The sequence below is a fragment of the Buteo buteo genome, chromosome 11 (genome assembly GCF_964188355.1).
Source record: "Buteo buteo chromosome 11, bButBut1.hap1.1, whole genome shotgun sequence".
NCBI classification, from domain to species: domain Eukaryota; kingdom Metazoa; phylum Chordata; class Aves; order Accipitriformes; family Accipitridae; genus Buteo; species Buteo buteo.
Window position 1 is genome coordinate 13677161 of NC_134181.1, and position 22500 is coordinate 13699660.

A 22500-nucleotide genomic window follows, 5' to 3' on the forward strand; every position below is an offset into this window, starting at 1 on the left:
TGCAATAAACCTAGCTCAGTAACTAGACTGTGGGCTTCTTTGTGTCTCATATTCTGAATGCAGAAAAAAAGAAACAAGATCTCTGTGCCTCCTGCTATTGGGGAAAGAGTCTGAAGAGGACTGAAAACTGACAGCTCCTAAAAATAATAAAGCAACAAGTAGAGGCAGACATGGTGATTCTCAGGAAGGACTGAAATGAAAGAGCCATAGCTGCTAAACTCATTATCATAGGTAGATCTGTTAAAAATGAAACTTTCAGCAGAAAATTTGCTTCCAACCCAAAACAGGCCACAACTGACATTGCAATATGGAAACGTTTACTTTAGAAAAGTCAAAACACTGTCCTTAAATTCTGTCATTTCTGTTTTAATATGCTGTATTACAATATAGCATAATGATCTAAAAACAGCGAATGTAAACTAGGCATTTCAACTCCATCAAAATATTTGCATAGTTTCCCCTGAAAACTTCAGAAAACATATATGTTAGAAATCATGTCAATCAAATTAAAAATTTTCAAGACAAAACATGTTCTTAACTATTCTTTTTTGTGAGTTTGTGGGTGGTGGTCTGTCCCCACAAAAGGAAAGAGCAATTCTGAAGAATAAAAATAAGCAGTGTAAATGGTTGGATGGTTGAAATGAAGGGGCGGGGGGGGGGGGGATGCAAAGAGCAGATCTGAACAAGATTGGTCCATCTAATGCCTTCAGCATGCAACTGACCTCCCTGAAACAACTCGCACACATCAATTTCCCCTTGTGCTTCAGGGTTTTGCTCAACTGGGAAACATTTTCTGACCCTCATTCTCAGCTCAAGGATCAGTGCCCCGTCACTCCCCATGGGACCTACTGTGGGTTAGCCTCACTCGTGTCCTAATGCTCCCCAAATCACCCACCCTATGCTGCTACTTGGACATTTTTTGATGCATATGACCGGGACTAGTACAATTCTGCTCCTATTTAGTTAGTGGAGAGGAGTGGGCGCCAACTGTGAGAATTTTCAACACCTTAAGTTAGACAAAACACCCAAACCCTAAAGTATAAATTGTGGTCTCCCTGACCTACTTGCACATCCCTCTCCCCTTCTTCTGTCTGTACCCTTCAAGGAAAATTTCAGTTTAAACCAGAAAAATGTTTTAATTTTGTTTTCTAAAAAAGACAAAAACTGTCTCAAAATACTTCTAGGCTAACTTTGGGGGGGGGGGGGAAAGGCTCATTTAACAAATGCATGTCCTCTTAGCAACCAAAATATTTTTTTTTAAATTATTAGGTCTTAGATTTTTCCATTGGTACTTGCTCTTTTCAAAATTTCTTCACTATGAATATCAGGTATATAAAAACCAGACCTTACCAACTGTTCATGAACTTATGCAATGGACATGGGTGAAAAAAAGAAATCTGTTCAGTGAAAAAATACAAAGATTAAAATGTGCATTTCATATACGTTTGTTTTTAAGGGCTATTTCATCAGGATATTTCAATTGTTTCAATAAATACCAGAACAATTACTCCCCACTACAAAGAAAGACTTGGTCAAAGTTTTTGTTTTAAGGTCATGTTTGAGTACTAATATTTAAGCCAACCCAAGACTGCAAGCAGTAAAGAACTTGCAGGAAAATGTGTAAACTTTTTTTTTTCCCCAAAGCCACAGTACTAGTAGTTTTCCTATTTCCATCATTATTAGTATAAAAAAATTAGTACCAAAAAAAAAAATTTCACTCCTACTTTCATATTTCTTTAGATCTTAACCTGACATTAATGAGCAAATACACACTAGGATGATGATCACACTGTAGGATAAAATGGCTCATATACTGTGTTGATAAGTTAAGATGAAAGAAATCGAGAACAAAGACACAACAGTATTGTGGAGATATGTTTAGATTCCAAAATATTTGTATCAGTCAAAGATAGAAACACCCAAGACAAAAAAACAACTGATAAATAGAAACATCCACTTTTTTCCACTTGACTGTATAATAAAGATACTGTATATATTAAAGCATTACTCCATTACTATGCCTAGCTGCCACATACAATACACAGATACATTATATACATATTTTCCATCTGATCTCTGATGCATGTGCAGCTCCCATCGAATATCAATGCCATCCCTAAGCAAGCATTTGAGGATAGGATTTAAGTTACAGGAGACAAAGATGATCAAATGGAAACAGTACTGGCATTGAAATCCTGACCCTGATGATCAAAGTCTGTAGTTGAGGTCCTTTTGAGTAACATCTCTGATGCAATTCTTCCTGAATCTCAGAACAAAGCATTACAATTTGCACTGGGCTGTCTACTGGACTACACTAGAGGATTTTACAGGAACCGTGGCTGCAAAATCCAGAAAGGTTACCTGAAGGGCATTTAATATCATTCCAACCCCCTTATAACCACCATGACTCTAACTACAGATGTGATGCAGATGGCACATTTCTTCGTTTTTACTCTACTGGGTAGTGCCTTCATTTTCAATAGCAATCACGGGCCACAGCTTTTCCTCTCCATTTTCTTTCCTGCCAGATGAAGTTTTTTTCTCTTCCTATGCTGATTGGTTTATTTACCCAAGACATCGTGACACTTTATTCCATCATAACATGGCACTGTTCCCTCAAAGTGAGACCAGTCATTAGATGTATCATTCTGAAACGTGAATATTAATGCCCAAAAGAGATGAACCATGAGCATCACAGATGGACAAGAAGGGATTAGACATAAATTGGTAACGGAATTGATAACAATTTACAAGTACGTCAGACACAATGGCACATCGTCTTGATCGACAAGAACTACTATTCACAAATTGTACTTCCACAAGCACCTTCAGTGCTCTCACCAATCAAGATTCATAATATGCATTTTAAGACTGGTATTTTTTTTTAATGGCATCAGCCTGATGCCAAGCACAAGTCAATAGGAAAACCACTTTCAAGGAATGAAAAGCTGAAGCAAATACAAAAGGTGCATGGGATGAATGCTGCAGCAGTCAACCACTTACACTTAAGAGAGAAGAAGAGGTTATAATCCGAAAGAGAATCTTCCAACAATAAAGTATGAGGTACTATATTTAAGGAATGAATGCTAAACTTGACCAAACAGTTCATAATAAATGCTATGTGATCAGTTGGGTTTTGATTTTGGCTTGTTTGGTTTGGTTTTTTTAACGTAATTTTGTGTTTAAAGACGCTGTAATTGCAGTTAGAAACTGCAACTGTTTAAAAGTGCTGCCTAACAGCCCCATTACAAGTCAGGCACTCTAAGTAAAGGCATGCTCAGGGAAAAATAAAAACACCCCACACTTGGGATACTTTTTGTCTCAATGACTGGAAAAAATCATTTTCCCAAGAGAGTAATGTATCAATCCCACTGATTCTCCTTCTTTTCTCCAGTTAATCTGAGTTTGCCAAAAACAACTGCTTAATGATATTATCTTGTGATTTTACAGCTACTTGTATTGATGCTGCTGTACAAAGACATAAGCAGTCATTCTTGGTCATGTGTTTAAAAAACCCTGAATTGAGAATAATTTGAAGAGCTGCTTCTTAGAATTTCTTCCACTAAAGAAAGGTACACGTGATACTTCATTGAAAGAGTAAGTTAGGTCTAAAATAGGAAAAGTTAGCACAAGCAGAACACCAGATTAACACAGCTTTATTCCTTTTACTACACAAGCTAAACCAGGTACTTCTGCCTAATATATTCTGTGCCTGACAAACCTTCTGCAACACGAAGCTGAGTACTTTTTTGCTGAAAAGGATGCAAGCTGAAATTAATTTATTTTTAAAAAAAAGAGAGCCCAAAGTCTTCCTACTTTTTGATTACTGCCAATTTTGTCTTTCAATTTACTTGTTCACATAGCACAAGAATTCACACCTTCATTAACTCAGTTTGTATTGGTGTTTTCAGAAGATGCACATCCCTGCTGCCCCATGCTAAAGCCAGGCCTTGCTCCAGCATGGCAGTCGACGCACACAGACATAAGCACAACTTTCTGAACCAGGTTCTGAACATTCCAGCTTCTTCCTTTTAACTTGAATTTTAGGTGGGTGAACTGTCTCTTTATTCGTTGGTTTTTAAAAGCTATATGTAATTCTTGCCCCACCTCTAATTGCTTTATATTAAATATTCACTAGAAATATATGGGAAATTTGCACATACTTCACAGTAACTATTCTTTTTGTTCTGGAGACAAAATAATTATTTACTTGGTTAAAACTATTATTGATTTTTTGCCAAATGAGAAACTGCAACCTGACTTGGTCACAGTGGCTCCACCTTTCTCCTCATAAATCTCCAATTGCACAACACTTCTCCTGACTGTGCCTCTTGCCCTTCCAGACCTTCATCTACGTGGACAGTCAAGGTCTCTGGGAAAAGGACTGGATATGAAGAGCTTCATATAAATTTCGGCTGGAGCTGCAAGGCAAACCATCAAATGGTAAAGCAGAAGAGTTATAAAATTCATCTCAGAAGGATCTTCTACTCCTCTCCTTCACAGGCAATTTGAAAGAAAGGAAGGAGCTGAAGAATGGAAGCTTTTGAGAACAACCCAGCCAGGATAGACAATAAACCTGCATGCTACCCTGAGGAAACAGGGTGCAAAGTTCAGTCCTATGTTTGTATTGCTAAAGAGTGTAAATTATCAAATATCTTTCTTGGAGAAATTCTCTCTCTAGTCTCTTACCACATTGGTATGTAACTATACAATAAATATTATCCTGCTCACATGCTTCTGTTTACTTAGCATACATTATATTTGATGCTATCTGGCAGCACAAGTTTTAGTTCTGTCATCTTAAAATACTAATAGTTGTCAATCAAAATAGAAAGCGCGTAATAAAAATGTTCTAGAAACTAATAACCCTATATTTCTACACTCTCAACTTGGAGCTAAGCATTGCTAAAAATGAGATTAGTTATATGTTTGTACAGTGCCCAATACAATCAGACATCCTCCTAGAAATAAACGCAGACTAGATACATAATCATATAGAGAAAGTGTGTATATATTATGCAATATACGCAAAACTAAATTAATAGTATGATCTTCACTTAGCACAGTCTTTTGATCTACAAGAGCGTTTTGGGGAAAAAAACCACAATCTGCCCAGTGACACAGTGTCAGGTAGAGGATGAGAGAAAAGGGCATGGTCAATAACAAAGTAATTTATGGCAACTTTCTGCAAATATTTAGAAGCATGGAAGCACCAAGGAGATACACGTAGGACAGGTCCCTGAAGTTATGACCAACATAACAGGGTAAACTGATCAATTTAAGATAAAGTGTCAGAAAAATATCCTTTGAATTATATCTGTGAAACTTTAGGGGGAACTTCACTGCTTGGGACCTTTATACTTGCTCTGGACAAACTTATTAGCAAATATCCTGTAGGGAACAATCCTGCAATGTCAAAAAGATGGACTAGATGTATAACAGGCCTTTTGCTGCTCCAATTTTTATTATTCTAATCCATCACCCTTACTGAAGGTGGCGAAGTTTTATGTAGACCTTTAAAATTATGACCATTAGAAAATTATGTCTGTGTCTGTATAATATATACACACATATGGATGTAAGGTCTGGTTTTTAAAAACTTGAAGTGCAAAAACAAATTTTGCACCTAATATGCCCATGCTACAGCTATAACTATGCATTAATCTGGCAAGTGCAGATAGAAATTTCTAATTATGGTTATGTGAATGCACAATTTACATGCGTAATTGTGACAAGTGAACTTGCAACTTAGGCATGTAGTAACTTAAATATGTTTACTGTTGACAACATAGTAGTATTGGACTGTTACATGCTTATGCCATGAAACCAGGATCAGTCTGTGAGCTTTTCCCAAAATAGAAAATTAGAAATCCTGCAAGGTAGATGAGAAGTTGACATCAAAGTTTACAAAAGCAGTTAAGGAGAAGTCCCACAAGGAGCTCTAAACAAAATGCTTCCAACAGGGATTCTCAAGGAGAAGGTGAAAGATTTTATTTGGCTCCCTTCTGCCCAAACCACTATGGTCTTTCTCATTTTTCTTTGCCCCCCTGTTTTGCAGAGAGGCTAGAACTCCGCATCACTCTAAAACCTGAAGTCCACTGAGGATTTTGTACCGACCATCTACTAACAGTAAAAGTCACTCAGATAGAGCAATGACTGCAGAAAGCACCTCTGTTCCCCAGGCACAGGATGGCAGAACTCTTTATGGATATGCAGGGTGTGTTAAAGGAGAAAGATAAAGGTTTCACTTTGTCCATGCATGTTGTTGTTGTTATTTCTGTTATTCCAGAATGGAAATCCTCTTATTGACTAAAGCACTAGGCAATCACCCCCATATGAGTGCCAATAAAGAGATCCATTGTCTACATACTTCAGTAGGAAAGAGAAACAACGAAAGGGTATGAAGAAGGGAAAAGGTGTTTTTGTTTTAATCTTTTAGACTGTAATAGCCATAATTGGCTTTTCTATACAGTTTGGCCCTAGTTTGTCATAGTAATACAGTGAGAAACAGCAGCCTGCACCAATTTCTGTACACAAATCTTAATGACTTCAATTGCTGCTAAGGATGCAGAATGGTGGCAGGATATGGCCATTCACCATTAAGGCCCTAAAGCCTTCATAATTACTGAGTATACAGAATATTTATTATAGAGACTATGGCAGGCCTCTTTGTGAGCTGCCCTGGGCCTGTTCTCTGAGCCACATCAAGCAAGAAGTTTAAATGAAACTGCTCCCAAGTTTCTGAAATGGTTTAATAAAACATATACTGACTGTAATATTCAGTTTATAGTAGAAAACTATTGCCCCTTGGTTTGAAAAATGACCTCTAGTTGGCAATTTTACTCTCAGCTTCATAGATTATAGTCCGCTGTTGGTCATTTTCTCAATCCACAGGGCAATACTTTTCCATAACAAGCTCCAACTGCAATCAGTATTTGTAGGCTGTTACACAAGTTGAGGATAATATGTCTCAACACATTCTATTATATGACTAAACAAAAGAAATAACAACCTGGTGACACAGACATATGGAGAAAAGCAGTGCTATTCTTCTAATGCTGAGATAGCAGAAAAACATATTTATTTGTATTGTGCTAATTTATATTAAATTTAATGTCTTCAATACACAATAATCTCTAATTTGATTTCTTCATTAATAGTGTTTTGGTTTATGTTGTCTTATGCCTATTCTTATTTTAATGTAAAACAACAAATACTAAATTCTATTAGTATCAGATTTTAGAAATGCCAGATCGTGACAGATAGCCTAACATTCTAAAATCACATTAAAATGTATTCACATAGATATCTTAAAAGATCATTTGCTTTTGGGCACACAAAACATTCATAAATTTGTAAGTTTGATATTAGGAAATTCTGGTACAATTTAGTAGGCAAGCTGCAAGTAATTGTTTCAGCACCCAGCTCTAGTAAATAAATACGAGATGAAATACCACATTTTGGAAAAAAAGTTCCCGTATTTGATAATCAAGTAGATACACTGTGTTGAAGGGAAGTCATAGACCAGGAAGTGACAGAGATCTGGAGTCTGTTCCAAGATGTGCCCCGGACAGCTCTGCCAGTGACAGATGTTAAGAAAATCACCCCATCTTCCCAAACCGCAGTTACTCTGACCTGTAGCGCTAATACAACTTACCTAGCTGGCTGAACCGTGGTGAGGTTTAATTCTTTAACCAATGGATGACGAAAGCTCTTGTAGATCCTTTACTGTAAATGCAAAAGTATTTATAATTACAAGACTAATATTCATCCCCATCTGTAAATAAAACTCTGCAGTTAAAATGTGACACCCACCCACACTCAGAGCGAAACGGAACAACTCCTAAACTGAGGCTAGTGGAGTCAAGCCAAAGTGGACACTTTGCCATCCTTCCTCTAGAAATTACAAGTTTCCTATTTTTAAACAAATGCACCATATTTGCTGGGAATCTAAGATGTGCCAGAAGGAAGAATCTTGGCTGAAAGCTATAATAAGACCCAGAAGAGAAAAAGGTCCATTGTAGACCTGTGTGGGCATCTTCAGAAACTATATGCATCTATAATACTGCATTTTGAGATATTAAAGGGGCAGATATTCCTTTTCTTCATTCATTTTCCACTACTGTCCCTATATTATTGTTCAAACAAATTCACCTGCATTCTCTAGCTGGAATTTAAGTGGTCTGGATTCATTTAAACATGTACGAACTGCATCCATAAGCTATAAAACATTTGAGCTAAAGACTGTATTTGAATGTGATTACCAGAAGATGATGGCTCTTTATCTTACAAGTCTTCAAGGAATTTAGATGTCTAACTCATTAATAGTGTTTGGTGCATTAGATTTTACATTTTTATGATTTTAGAAGAAAGGTTTTCTAATACAGAAAAAAAAAAGCAGCTTTTTTTTTTCTCTCACATTTTTCATTTTAGGGTAATAAAAGTGGCACATATGTGCCATAGTGTAATGGATTAATTAAGGAGTATGATGTTTATCCTAGGTCCTGAGTTGTACATCTTCATAACTCACTCATAAAAATTAATGTATTATACCACGCTCCAGAATGATATATCTATTTTTACCATACCTGTTGAGAATAGATTGTTCTAAATTGGATTATCCTGATATCCAGTGAGAAATGTAAAAATTACATTGTTATTTTAAGAATTTACATTGCTGTGTACAAAAAAACCATAATCTTCTCACTGTGCTTTTGAACTGTCATGTTACTCCCACTGTTATGAAATCATAATTGCTGCTGCCACACCTAAAATCAAATGCAATGCATATTGTATTTCTTCATATGCTGTGCATTTCCCTACCTTAATCACAAAACCATGTACAGTATATTTTAGGACTATGCTTTCATTACTGACTGCTTTTGTATATAACTAATATACAACTATGCATGCACAGACTCATAAAATCTTCATTTCTAAAATCAACAGATGAAAAATCCCTAAATAATAATGTACAGATGTTTCATATTTAAATGAACCGTTGGTATTTAATGCTGCCAATCATACATGCAATAAAATTGGTGAATTTCAAGGTACTCAGCACTTAGAACAGATTTTTTTTTTTTTTATGAAAAGGTAATTTTAGGATGATGGAAAAAATGACTGTTCAATAAATATACAATGATAAATTTCTGATGTCATCTTGAAATTCCTATAAGTGGTCCACTACACTATATTGTTCCATGCCAATTCTTATTCCTTTTACCTCAAGAAAGTTGATTCTGCTGTCCTTAAGCTGCAATGCCTCACTAAAAGTAAATTATCTGCACGTTATCTGCAGAGTAATCCTCTTCTTGAATACAAGACAGAACATCAGAGTTTCTAATCCTACACAGATAGAGTAATTCACATCCACTGTACGTTTTACTGTAAAGACAGAGTAGTACAATATGTTTGATAAATCATGTATGTGTCTGTGTACAAAGAAGAAGGTTTATCTCCTTTCCTACAAGATGCATCCATATTAAAACACACACACACACTCCCCATGCTGGCACTGTAACAATCTTTAGAAGTTCTATAATAGAGATATCTAAGTTTAAAAAATGAAGCAGCTCACAGGTCAAACAAGTTCCTGATGAGAAGTGCTTAACCAGAAATATTATTCCACTGATTGTAAGTTTTCATCCATACATCAAACCCTAGAGTCTATTGATTAAATAAAACTGATCTTTTTTTATTTCAAAGCAAAAGAGAGTTAAATCATCCCCATTGTTTTCTCTTCATTTGGAGCTATCGCATTGTACACATTGGCCATGTATCCTGCTTATAATTACAATATCCTTAAGGAGAGCTTATTCTACAATGACTGATCACAAGTTTCTTGCCTCTTCCTCTAAATCTTCTGCTCCTGGTCATAATCAATGGCACTTGATGGCCGAATATTCTGATCCCATACGGCAAGCGATATGATCCAAGATCTGCTAAAAATCAATAAATTCATTTGCTTCAGGAAATTCTGGATCAGGACAACTTTCAGCATATGTAAATACAAGAATTTACTGCAATTATGCTGGCACATCTTTCCTTTCTCATACCTCTTTTTCACTGCAGAATTAGCTGCATCATGCCTTAATTTTGCTTGCAATCCTACATAAAGTAATCCAGGCCAGGCAGCCCTTGCAAAACCTTACCTCTCTACCAGCTTAGAGAACAGAAGGTCTCTTTCAGCAAAACACATCAAAACACTGCATATCTGTATATTGCTGAGCCCCACATAGAATTGACTGGGCTCTGAACATACCATCAAATACTAACATAGCATGAACATGTAACAGACTGCTAACAATGTCTTTGAAGAGCACCATCCAAAAATCTTCTTGGAGGTCAGTTTTGTATTTATTTTTTTTTCCTTGTGCAAAAACGTCCAGGTTAGCTTGATAGCTCCCTTGGGCTACTGTGTCTCTAAGTCAGCCTTCAGCTTGGTTCCAGTCTATGTGCACAGTGTGGCTCTGTGTTGTGCAGACATCCTCTAACACTCAACACACACCATAACGAGGCCAGAAAACCCTGTATGAGGGATGTGGTTTACATTCTGGAAGGTAATCACTGCTAGGCTAAAATGGTAGCATCAAAGTTCACTTATGTGTTTCACCCCACACTTACAGGTGAAAGGACACATGCTAAACTCAATTCTGCTACTGTATATACACACCATTTAGTAAATTGTATAAAGTATTCTGAATATTTTTTTTAAAGGCAAGGAATTTTTAATGTACTTCAAATCTTCTTTAAATTAGCATCACAGACTAGGGTAAACACATAATTAGTAATAAAAGAATTAACAAAAAAAGGAATTTATTACCTGTTAGTTATTTCAGTGTAATGGCATTACAGAAATGCAGAATGATGAGTAAATACAGACATCGGTACCAGTTAAGAAGGCTGCAGCTTGGGCACGTCCTTCAGTCCTTTAGTCTTTTTCCACTGGAAATCACTAGTTCGGCACCAGCAGAGCAAAGATGACAACCTTGCTTCTGCTAAGTCGCACTAATTTCTGCCCATAGTGACATTCAGAAGAGGATCAATCAAGTCACAGGGGTAAGAAAACTGTCTGCTTATGATATGCCTGTCACCAATGAAGATGAGTTTGTAACACCCTCCAAGCATCAAGACAACACACAAAAGAAACGTTAAAAAAAATAAACCTAACAGATACTCTTGCAAAATATATCAGTGCAGTTCTCCAAACTGAAAAAGCAGAAGTCAGAAGATCAAGAACTCACAGTTAGGATTTTCTTATTAGTTAAAGAACATAAGGATTCTCCTGAAGTCTGATTGATATACGATCTTTTCTTTCTTTTCAGGCAGAACAGCTGTCCAGTGAACTAGAAGAAATAGCCCTGAAGACAGGTTTGTGTCTGATATGACTTTGAGAAGGAAAATTATCCCAATGATAAGTGCTTTACATGGAACATCTAAGAAAAAAATAAAATAAAAATGTCATCCATGAATTTTCCTTTCTATTTGAGCAAGCAATCCCTATTATCAACTTGGGGGGGTGGGGAGGGGAGCAGGTTTGCAGTGTTTGATACCAAAGAGAACAGGTATGTCCCTCAAAACTGGATTTGGAATGAACCTAAACAAAAAGAGGCAATAGGTACTTTTAAGAGAAGGGAATTGAGCAACCAGGGAGAGAAGCAGAGAATTTTCCGAAGATTGTCAAGACACAGTGACCTGGGATATATTGTAACTTCTTTCATTCTTCTTTGCAAGGAAATTCTTTAAGAAAGGTTAAACACTCACACTTTGCTGGCTGATAAAGACACACAATCTTTGCCACAACAACTATATGCAGAAATAGCTTGACTATGTCCAAGAAAAAACAAAGTAGTAACAACCAACACAAACCTTCTCAGCAGAGGTACTTGGTAAAAATTAGTGTAAATTTATTCAATCTAATGGAATTATGTATATTACATAAATGGAGCACTACAGCCACTCTGATAATTCAGTGAAGTTATGTTCAGATTAGAGGAAAGATGGCAGGAAATGAAGCCTTTCTGGAGCTTGTTTTAGAGCTGTGTTTCGGCAGCATGGTGAGGGGTTAAGAAAAGAGCCTTAGATAAAGAACAGCCAAAATACTTGGGTGAAATTTGTATATCTTTCTCATTTTAAAACACATCTCATTGTGGCACTTCAGTCTATGGATGAGCGCTGATGGCTGCTTTCACACATAGCTGGCAAAAGGAAGAGTAATTACAACTGTACTTTCCTTGAAGTAATCAAATCCAGTATAACACCAACAGTGGCAAGTACTCAGTGGCCCTTGAATACTTAACCAATATCTCCTTGTTCACCCTGCCCAAAACTCTTTGTCTTTCAATACAGTGAATCTTTCCTCAACAGCCCTCTTCCGACTTTCACTCTCCTCCCAACCAAGCACCCTTTTTCCTGCCCCAAAGCCTTCCTGAATAAGCCCCTGCAGTACACTTATTCCAGAAGCTAATTAAAATCAAATGAGATCATTAGCATTGAGAAACTTAGACAGTTACACATTCTCATATATGTTTGCACAGCCAGAGATAATTTCTGTCCCTTCCCTTGCATAACTTGAATGCCCTTCCTCCCCCTGTCCCAGACCCCATCCTTCATCCCTACTTCTGGAGTCCTCCTCCCCCCACATAAGCTGCCATTAACCCTGTGCATCAGAGTGGTGTTCCCACCAGCTGTTGACATCTGCCTGCTCTTCTGCCACCTCACCTATCCCTCCCCTGCATTATCAAGTGCCAGCCCCTGCTCTCACACAGATTTTAAATCCACAGTTTTCAGAAATCCTGCTCCATGGGATTCCAACAACAGAAGAACAGGAGATAAGAACATAAAAGCATCCTCAATGTGGTGTCCCATCAGGAAGCCAACTAAATCTGATAGACACTGTCCTCTCTGACCCATAAGCAGGAAAGGGCTGAGCATTTAGAGAGGAGAACAGCAGTTCAGAAAACACCTTTATATAATCTGCCAGCATCACCTAACAAACAAAAAGCATTTACCTAGGTCTTTACTTTTGGACTAATTAAATCACATTTTTAAAATAATAATAATAATTTCCACACATACATTTTACACATATAGTTATATTTCTATGTTTCCCCTCCTTCTCCCCCACTTTTAGTTTGCAGTGACAATCAGCAATTATTTTACAGACAAAGACTCTGTAACAAGCTTACAGGATGTCTTTAGTAATAAGATAATTATTTGTAACTCTATAAAGAATTATAATTTTTAATTTAAAAAGAAATCAAATAAAAACAGCTTTCATCTTTCCTACCATGTGAAGAAAACATTCTCTGCCTACAACTCAAATTATCATTCTCTCCTTTGTGGAAAATGAATTGACCCAGAAAACTAAAAGGGTAAGAACCCATATTTGCTGGGCTTATTCAGCAGCCAAAAGTTCATGAAAAACACTGTTGTGTATCACATAGCAACCACTTGATGCCTATTGTTAAAATACAGTAGTTATTCAAAAAGTAAAATCTTGCATTCTCAAATAAGAAGCCAGGCTGCAATGTGTGTTTACTGTTTTGAGGAAATAGTCATCTTGCCATTTTCTCTTTTTCCACAGTCTTGGCATATTTGGTCAGCTATGCAATGTGCAGTTACCCACAGGAAAGAAAAGGAACACAAGAATTTTCCTCCAGTGTTCTGCTCCCAGGACAATGTCCATTCAAAGCAACACTTGAGATCACTATTAAGAGAATTAAGATGTGCTCTATTTTTATGCAGCCACACTTTTGGTAAAAATGTAGTATTCCAGAGGAAGACCATGAGGTAGAAAGGGAGAGAAGCTTACCGCTTTTTGACTGAGCATTATGGTTGCACACTTTCATCACCTGTTCTCAAAGCAAGCTACTCTCAGGAAGTCCTTTACACATGTACAGATGTCCACATTGCTACTGCACATTTGCACTTCTTCCCAGCACTGTTACCTGTCACTACAGCTGTGAAAAAGTATGAAATTCACAGACATCTCCCACTCCACCTTTCCTCCAAATCTTTTGTGGGAAGATATGGTAAAAAATAAGATGCAATAAAAGTGAAATTTATAGAGGAGGAAAGGAAGTCAGCTATAGAGTCAGAAAAAATATTAATAATTTCTGTTAAATGGAGCATGTGTTACTCTAAAATATTTGAAAAGCAGTGGCAGATCACTTGAGCTATTCTGGCCTTCCCAGATTTCCATGAAAGCTGAAAGACAGCCCTCAGTTTCAATCACAACTGCATCAGACTGTGCATTTAAATTATCAAGGTAAGACCAAAAGGGTTCTTCTAAAACAACTGCTAGAGGAGATGAAGGGAAGAATAAGAAAGATATAAACTCCCTTGTAGGTGCTATTATGTGCTATTACACAAATAGTACAACTTAGAACTTCAAGATAATGGCATTTTTAATACCAGAAGGGAACGGCAGACTTGCTTAGCATAACAGAGATATTTCATCAAGGCTGTGTACAAACAGGTGTGCAACATTTTTGCTAGCTGTAAGATGCTTGTTGAGATTATCTGCTTATCTAAAAGAGTGTTTAAAATCCTTTTGAGTAGTTAAAATAAGATAGTGGTGGAAAGTAGATTAAAAGGCACAAAATAGGTGAACATAGACATTTTTGCCAAGAACCTTACTTTGAGCCCAGCTGTATCCAGGTACGTGTGTGCTGTTTCCATAGTCTCTGAAAAGAAATTTGAGTGGTAGGCAGCAAACCCCACATGAGCATTGAGCTGCTAAGGAAAAAGTGAAGAATGAATTAGGTGCCTGGGACCAAAGAGGTGGGGTTTACAATTTGAGAGACAGAGACAGAGAGAGAGAGAGAGACAGAGAGAGATCTGGCTGTTTCCACAACAGGATGGAAAGCATGGATGGGTTGAAGTTGCAGCTTACTTGCTGCAAGTGTTCCTGCTTGTCTTAATGAAAGTTCTTTACTGGAAGTCAGAGAAGAATGCAAAAATATCAGCTGCTTAACTACACATCTCAGCTGGCTTACAAAGTATATATTCAAACAGAAGCATGTGTACAATTAAATATTTGAATCAGTCCAAAGGTAGATCGGTGCGTACTTACAGACAGGGATTGTCTATACAATGGAAATACTTGGTTTGGTCATTGATCAGTGATCTGGCCATGACAGGATGTGGTAATTATACATGACTGTTGAATAGCTGTAGTTACAATACTACAGTCATGTGTAATTTATCAGCAAGATACTGGCATACTTGATGAAACAAAGACCAAGCTATTGCATCCAGCACACAACTAAAAATTAAGAAATCTTTCCCCTAAAACAATAAAGAGTATATGTTGGAGAATAATACAGAACTTCTCTAGCACAACTCAAATTCTCCTCTGAAAAAGTATGCTTCTCTCAGAAACAGATTCCCAGCACAGGGACTGGTAATTTATGATCCACCAAAATACTCTGTTGAACAGAAAAGTAATACCTACACTGCGCCTATGCAAATCACTAAGAATAAGTGACTCTAAGGACCAGTAAGAACAAAGCCCAAAACTCCTATCAAACATTATTTGAGGTTTGAAAAAGTCAAGACAAAGTGTAATTTTTTTTAAATGGGGATAAATTGGGATTTCTGTAACAATTGACTCATTTTGCCTGCTTTTATCTAAGGATCTCAAAGAGCACTCCAAGTGTTAATTAAATTACAAAGCATTTTTGAGACAGGTAAATGGTATTATGCCCACTGGGGAACAGAGAGAACATTTATGTTTCATTACTAAAGTCACACAGTAATTCAGTGGCTAGTAATATAACCGAAGAATTACCAGTCGCCACTTCTACTCATTGACCCGATGGCCTCACAAGAGATAAAATTAGCCCTAAAAGCCAAAAATACTTCCCTCTTGTGCTTTTCTGTCTTCCAAGAATTAGGCCAAGATTTTTAAATTTTTTTTTTTTTTCTTCCTCTGCTTACTGGGAGGCCTTTCTTTCAGAGTCACACAAAAGGAGCCACTTCCTAACCTACCCAAAGTGTGTTAAGGATCACAGTACAGCAGTATGGATAGGAATCTAAACAAGAGAAGTGAACTGTAATGGTCCTGTTTAAACAGCTTGCACAGCTTCATCAGGATCATCTTCTCCCTCTTCTAACCAGCCATAGTCCCAGAGATGACACATAAGAGCCATCAGAATGAAGGTGGAAGGATGTACAGATGAAATAATCCTTTGCTAGTCAATTCACTGACTTCCAATCCTACTTTACCAAATAAAAAGACATAAAACTACCCTAAGGAACCTGGTGCCTTGTACACTTAGTATAATAATTTCCCATTGAAAGGAACAACACAAGAAACAACCAATGAGGCCCTGAAAATGCTTCAGACCATGGAAAAGTCTATTCTTCAGTCTGCTACATCTATTTTGAGTTGCATGTAGAGAGATGAGGGAGAAACATATCACTGACCATTCTGTTCTTAGCCAAAAAAAGAAAGCCACCATTTTTCATTCAGGCTTGGTCCTGACTAGTACAACTGTAGGATCCACGAGTAATAAAGCAGTAAGATATAATGCAATCTGCACAACAGACAGTCCAGTGACTTACAGTGCAACCTAAGGCATCTCTAATTCAAGACCAGTACAGCTCCGTTAGAGCTTTAGCAAATTATATCTCCATTAGTAAACTGATTTTGGAGAGCTCTTTATAAAAGGTTTTTCTGTTTCATAAATAATTATTTATGACTAAAAACAGGGAAGCATCTTTCTGAACTTTAAACCTTTTGAATACAATGTTAAACCAAGATTTCAGGCTTCATTTCTGCCCCCCCCCATTTCTTGTTATGTCATGAAGTATCAGTTATGTGGAAGGGATGAGAATGTCTTTGATTTAAATGACCAAGGCTTAAGATTGTCTTTACCATGGCAGAAAATAAAGCTGCTGCATGTATTTCCAGTAGTAGTATTATTGTTATATGGTATGACAATCATCATCTTTTTTTCTTTTCCTAAAAATATGTCTAAAGAGCCACACAGTTTATATGCTGCATTCAAAATATTTTTCTTCGTTTCGTTTACATTGATTGCATATTTCAAATCATGTTACAGCTGTATCGCTTAGCCTAAATCGAATAAGGAATCCACATAAATGCATACACACACTTTCCTTGTTTTTAGACATTGCCAGTATTGACAAGATTAAAATATTTTTCTCATTCATTATTTATTGTGATATGATGAAACATTAAGAGTATATATTTAACAGAACATCACAAAGTAGAGTTAAAGTGTGGACATGCTGTTTCATTTCGATTTTACTGCAACAGTGTTAAGTATGTGACTCCCTGACTGCAATAATGACATCTTTGGCTGATGAAGATTTAAGATGCTTTGCAAAGATGCAGTGTTATCCAAACTCTTCAGCCATGCTGATTAGGAGCATTATTAAACAGATGAACCCAAGACTAGAAAGAGTGCCATGACTAAAGTCCCTCCTGTTGCAGAGGACTGAGGGAATAGGTGCTCAGTGTAAGAGCAGCAGCAAACTCCCACACTGTATGAGGTATGTAACTGGAATGACTGGAAGGCAGTCGTACATACACAACTCCAACATTTTTATGAGCACCAACATTTTTTGTTGCCAAAAATGTGTCCTCTGGATACTTTCTCTGCTTCTAGGGTGAACTGATACTACCTGACAACTCGAGTTTGGGGTCAAGCAATGCTATATCTGGTTAAACCTCAAGTATAGGGTAGATACGTACAAATTTGGTTTTCAAATGTATGTACCTTGGATTGAAAACCACAGACATAGCACTGCATGATCCCAGTTTCCAGCTCACAGTTGGGCACCATTCTGCATGTTTCTACTGGCAAAAAAGCAAGGAAATACCAAAGAAAGAGCACCAGCAAAGCAACTGCAACCAAAACTGGTACTGCTGGGCAGAGGAGCACAGAGCTGGCCTTCTGTAGTGTGTGGCAGTATCTGGGTTAGAATACAGAAAAAGAAAGATACATTCTAGCCCAAATGCTTATTCTTGCATACTACAATCTAAATATACCCGCTATGATAAATACAGCAGAATAATCAGAAGGTACTGAATGCTTAAAATGCACCCTTAACAAAACAAAACAATGTAATGCATATCTCTCTTTACACGTCAAACAATTTGCCTAACAAATCATAATAATGCAGAATGATATAAAATTCACCCATCAAGCCCAAATGCATGCACAAAGATTACCATGGCAAAGAATTGTGAATTTCATTAAATATGTTAAAGGCAAAAAAAAAAAAAATTCAGCTTTGAAAAATAGTAATCCTGTCTTTCAACAAAAATATTATAGGAAGCTATGAATTTGGTAGATCTGAATAGGATGTTGGTACATGTTTTACTAAGGTAATATAATGGCACACTATTATTAGATCACATTAATCATTACTGTGCCAAAGGCACTGACAGCACCACTGAAAAGGATTGAAAGGGCTGGTAATGGATATAAATTACCCATTGTGTGATAAAAGGATTTTTACTAAGAAGGTAAGAATAAAACAGCAAATTTCTAATATAACTGTTGTGTAAAAACCAAAATAAAAGTAATCCAGTCAGTAATATCCACAAAATCAGAAAGTAAGCACTTTTGAAACAAGATAAAGTCACAATAAAAACTGTATACAATGTAAAATTAATTTCGTGGTGCATAATACTACTATCAATTTAAATAGTTTACATGATGACCTCTAAGGGTTATGGTCAAGAGAAAGGTAAGCTTTGTTAATTAGAATCGAGTATGAGCTTCTGCATGCATATTTTAAGTTTGGGGGCTTGGAATTTTTTCTTTGTTTTTTTTTAACCTATAATGGCTTCGTGACACCCCCCTGAAATTCAAGACATGTTGAGAGTTTTCTGTTTTCTGCATTAACATCACAACAAACAGCACATCTTTCAGATGGCTTTATTTGGATTCCAAATGCTATTACAAAATGAACCATGTCTTTGCTGAGCTATTTAACCATTTGATTGAAACCATTTGTATTACTAATTGTCCAGTACCGTGCTCCTCCTTTACTCTGGCAAGTGTTTCTTGATATTAGTAGGGCTCAGTGAAGTGAATTGGTCAGACGACATCCTTATTTACAGCATTAAAAAATCCACATATCTTCTCTGAAGTTGATGGAATTATTCTAGAATCAAGTCACTGTAATTCTTTTTGAGTCAATTGTCTAGAATAAAATCCAGTAGCTCACATCCAATTAGTAAGTTTTAAAAATTGAGCCATATTCTTAAATTATATAAATTCATAAGTACAGACATCAATCCTGAAAACACTTACATCTATGCTTAACTTTACTCACGTGAGTAATTCCATTAGCATTAGTAATTCAATACCTGCTTATGCATTTGCAGTACCGAAGCTTTAATATGCCTAAATATCCTTTCACTTACATCAGCTATAAATCAGCACAATTCCTCTGAATCATACAGTTTCTACTGATTCACAAGATATAAAAACGAGTGAACAATCCAGTATAACAATTATAATAAAGAAATAACATAAGAATTTGATTTGGGAGCAGAAGCTATCAGAAACTTTGATTTAAGAATCAATTAACGTATGTAGAATGTAGAATTAATTATTGGTTATTTCCTAGGAAGCTAGACTTTTATTTCAAACTGAGGGCCAAATAACCCAATTCTGATTTCACACTGATTTCCACACCAATCTGATTTCTCAGACTTTACAGGAGCTTTTCTTCTACTGCACTGGAATAGCTCAGAGGAAAATCATATATACAATGTAGTACACCCCTCCACCCACTGGTTTTCATGGGTGGTGTTCTCATGCTAATATACAACAGAATATGGTTCTTAATAATATGCATGAGATGTTCTATTGAACTTATGGAAAAAAAACCAACAAAAAGTGATAAAATGAATTTAATCATGAGTGTCATGGATGTTTTTTAAAATCAGCAGTCTGTTGATAAAGTAATAAATGATGATTCATGTCTTACACAGTTATTACATATCAACTACGTAAGATGAATGTTCATGATTTTACCAAGCAGAATTTTTTCTTGAAAAATCTATTTGTAGCTCACTACACCCTGAAAGAACTACAACAAAAAGTTTTGCTAAAGACATAAACACAATATTTTTGAAGATGTAAAAAACCATGTGATAACAGATTTTTAAATCTAATTTAGGTACCTCATTTTTATGTATTTTTTAAATATGGAAAAACAAACCTAAAAACTCAGATCCATAAGCAGAAGAAAATGTTATGAGAACAATATAAGTAAGTATTCTTACCAGTTACTCTTAAACCAACGAATCTGTTCCCTGGCTGAGGAAATTCTTAAAAGACACGGGATAGGTACTGAAGGTCACAACTGTAAAAATAAAACCTGTGAGAAATTTAATATGTCAAAACTCAGTGTTTGAACCAGATATTTATGTTAAAATATTACAACGCCACCTTAAGCAGACAATCTACAGAGCAGCAGAGAGTACTAAGAATTGGAATATTAATGGGATTAACACCTTTTATTTTTTAAGCCTTCATAATGTACGTGTTTGGTGGTCATTTAATTTTGGGAACTGAAAAGTTCTTTCAGTTCTGGATTGTTTTGAGAGGGAAAACTTCTCCTCAAGATAACGCTGAGGAACAGAATGAAATTCTTCTGATCCTTTCCCCTAGACAGTGCAGCAAAAGAGGACAAAACAGGATAAAACAAAAGTTGCATAGCATACTCCAGAAACCCAGTTATTCTCTTTGACATTGATATTCTAATCTTTCAAACTGAGTAAAAAGAGAACAGCTACTAATTGTATTTTTACTTTTTTTTAATTCCATTTTATAACAGAAATAAGTCCTTTGTAGATGATCTCATCTAATAAACCCTACTTAAAAGAGATAAGAGCCAGCAGGAAAAGCCAAGCCAGAATACTTCCAAGATATTTGTCAGTAGTGAATTTAGGGCCATTACATTAGTAAGCAAAATAGAAACAAAAACAAAGGGCATTATTACAGCAAAATAAAGTTCATTTGACTGAAGCTATAATCTGAAGAATTTATGACTGAGACTTCTAACTGTGTTTATTCCTATGCATGTCTAACAAATGAAATTAAAGGTCACTTCCAAATGATACACTTTGTACATCTACATCAACCAAACTATTTCATACAGCAGGCTCTGGCTCTGAAACCCCAGTTCAAGCACCACAGCCTTAGGGCTTCACCTTACCAACACTGATTTCCCAGAGAAGCACTGACTTCTCCACAGAGCCCCAGCAGCTGGCTGGAGTAGTCAGTGTGTACCGAATTGCATCCTTCATTTCTGTGGGAAATAATTAAGAGCTTGGCCATTTTACTGCATTTGGTTTAAATCGGTCAGCACCCACAGGACCACACTGCTGGGCAATGCCATTTGTTGACTTGAAGGATAAACAACAATTTTGAGGACTCCTATTGATGATGAAAACAATATTAAATAATTCTGCAAATTAGGAGTTCACTACTAAGCAGCACAGCCCTCCATGAGTGCAATACCAATACAACACTTTTCATGTATCCTCCAAGATATCTCCAGACTCCACCTTGTCCTGATTATATCCAATGCAAAATGCTGCTGCTGAATGTCCCACTTTGTGCCACCTCCTCTTCTCACTCCTCTGGTTTCTCCACCACACCAAACACAGGCTACTTATTTTCACTTTGATGGTCTACCACAATTTTTCCTGATTCCCACTCCTTCCCCCCTCGCTTGCAGATTGAACCAGTCTTTATCACACACTTTGAAATGTTTTCCAAGTGATAATTCTGCCATACACCTTCTCTGACATAGGAGAATTACCCCAGTAAAAGCTTCAAACCCCTCCTTTATAACTCACATTTCCACAGTTACCTGCCAACAATTCAACAGCAGACATCTGGTTTGCCATCACCACTGTTTCTCACGTGTAGGAACACATTTCTTTTTTGCTCTCTCCTCATGCCTAGTTTTCTTTTACATGCCAATTGCCTCAATTATACTTGAATTATAAGCCCCGAAAGGCAAAGCCTATCTTCTCATTACGTATTTTACAGTATTGAGCTTAATGGGTGGTGAGCATGTACAAGCCATTACTCCAATCTGGTACCCCATCTCCCACAGGTATACCCAGCTACATGAGACGCAAACCAATGGGCAGTCAAGCCAAGGACCTACAGTGTTGGCTGGAGAGAACAAAAACCTTTTGTAAATGGTTAAAAAACACCCTTGTCATCAGATTTGGTCTTCCCAAATATGAAATCATATCTAGATAGGATTCAAGTCCCATTTATAGAGGTCCATATCATTTTAGAATCCAAATAAGTGAATTTTGGTTACAATATTTGGACACATAGGAAAAGCAAATTCCTGGACTGCTACATATAAACATAGGTCCCACCCAACATTTTCAGTTGCATAGTGTCTAAAAACAGTGAAATCTTGTTTGTCTGGAATTTCTGCTGTTGATGATGTCTTAAAACCTCAAGATATACCTTTTCA

General features: G+C 36.6%; 1 long non-coding RNA gene across 1 annotated transcript in view; it reads right to left on the minus strand.

The window, feature by feature from the left end:
- LOC142036688 (uncharacterized) overlaps positions 1 to 22500 on the minus strand; it is a 104140-nt gene that overhangs the window by 28360 nt on the left and 53280 nt on the right. Inside the window, exons 2-3 of the long non-coding RNA XR_012652199.1 lie at positions 20279 to 20373; positions 7658 to 7728 (exon numbers count right to left, since the gene is read on the minus strand). This is a non-coding gene — a long non-coding RNA (uncharacterized LOC142036688). The remainder of the gene's footprint in view (positions 1 to 7657; positions 7729 to 20278; positions 20374 to 22500) is intronic.